The sequence below is a fragment of the Otolemur garnettii genome, unplaced genomic scaffold, assembly GCF_000181295.1.
Source record: "Otolemur garnettii isolate 467f Iridium unplaced genomic scaffold, OtoGar3 scaffold00058, whole genome shotgun sequence".
Taxonomy (NCBI): domain Eukaryota; kingdom Metazoa; phylum Chordata; class Mammalia; order Primates; family Galagidae; genus Otolemur; species Otolemur garnettii.
Window position 1 is genome coordinate 9,607,975 of NW_003852453.1, and position 1,505 is coordinate 9,609,479.

General features: G+C 39.9%; 1 pseudogene; it reads left to right on the top strand.

Moving 5' to 3' along the window:
- Positions 1-1,505, top strand: part of LOC100965408 — a 36,209-nt pseudogene that overhangs the window by 923 nt on the left and 33,781 nt on the right.

The window sequence follows — 1,505 nt, forward strand, 5'->3', positions numbered from 1 at the left end:
TTGGTGGGCCCAGGCTGGATTCGAACCCACCACCTTAGGTGTATGTGGCTAACGCCTTAGCCACTTGGGCCACAGGTGCCGAGCCGCCACTGTCATACTTTAAAGATCTCGAAACATAATACTTCGTTTTATATGGAATCAGAAAAAACCTCGAATAGCCAAGACATTACTCAGAAATAAAAATAAAGCAGGAGGAAATATGCTACCAGACCTCAGACTATATTATAAATTGATACTGATCAAAACAGCATGGTACTGGCACAAAAACAGAGAGGTAGATGTATGGAACAGAACAGAGAACCAAGAGATGAGCCCAGCCACTTACCGTTATTTGATCTTTGACAAGCCAATTAAAAACATTCAGTGGAGAAAATATTCCCTATTTAACAAATGGTGCTAGGTGAATTGGCTGGTGACCTGTAGAAGACTGAAACTGGACCCACACCTCTCACCATTAACTAAGATAGACTCTCACTAGATTAAAGATTTAAACTTAAGACATGAAACTATAAAAACACTAGAAGAAAGTGCAGAGAAAACTCTTAAAGAAATCGGCTTGGGCAAATATTTTATGAGGAGGACCCCTCCTCCCCCGGGCAATTGAAGCAACATCAAAAATACACTCCTGGGACCTGATCAAACTAAAAAGCTTCTGCACAGCCAAGAACACAGTAAGTAAAGCACGCAGACAGACTATTCTCCTCAGAATAGGAGAAGATATTTGCAGGTTATGTCACTGACAAAGGTTTAATAACCAGAATCCACAGAGTACTCAAACGTTTTAGCAAGAAAAGAACAAGTGATCCCATCTCAGGGTGGGCAAGGGACTTAAAGAGAAACTTCTCTGAAGAAGACAGACGCATGGCCTACAGACACATGAAAAAATGCTCATCATCCTTGATCATCAGAGAAATGCAAATCAAAACTACTTTGAGATATCATCTAACTCCAGTAAGATTAGCCCACATCACAAAATCCCAAAACCAGAGATGTTGGCATGGATGTGGAAAAAAGGGAACATTTCTACACTGCTGGTGGGAATGCAAACTAATACGTCCCTTTTGGAAAGATGTTTGGAGAACACTTAGAGATCTAAAAATAGACCTGCCATTGGATCCAGAAGACCAAGAATCACATTATAACAAAGATGTATGTACCAGAATGTTTATTTCAGCCCAATTCATAATTACTAAGTCATGGAAGAAGTCCAAGTGCCCACCAACCCACGAATGGATCAATAAATTGTGGTATATGTACACCATGGAATATTATGCAGCCTTAAAGAAAGATGGAGACTTTACCTCTTTCATGTTTACATGGATAGAGCTGGAACATATTCCTCTTAGCAAAGTATCTCAAGAATGGAAGAAAAAGTGTCCAATGTACTCAGTATTACTATAAAACCAATTGATAGCTTTCATAAGAAAGCTTCTAGAGTTTTTATAATTTCCCAATTATAGCCCAAGAAGAAGGAGAAAGGGGAGAGGAGGGGAGGGGAGGGGAGG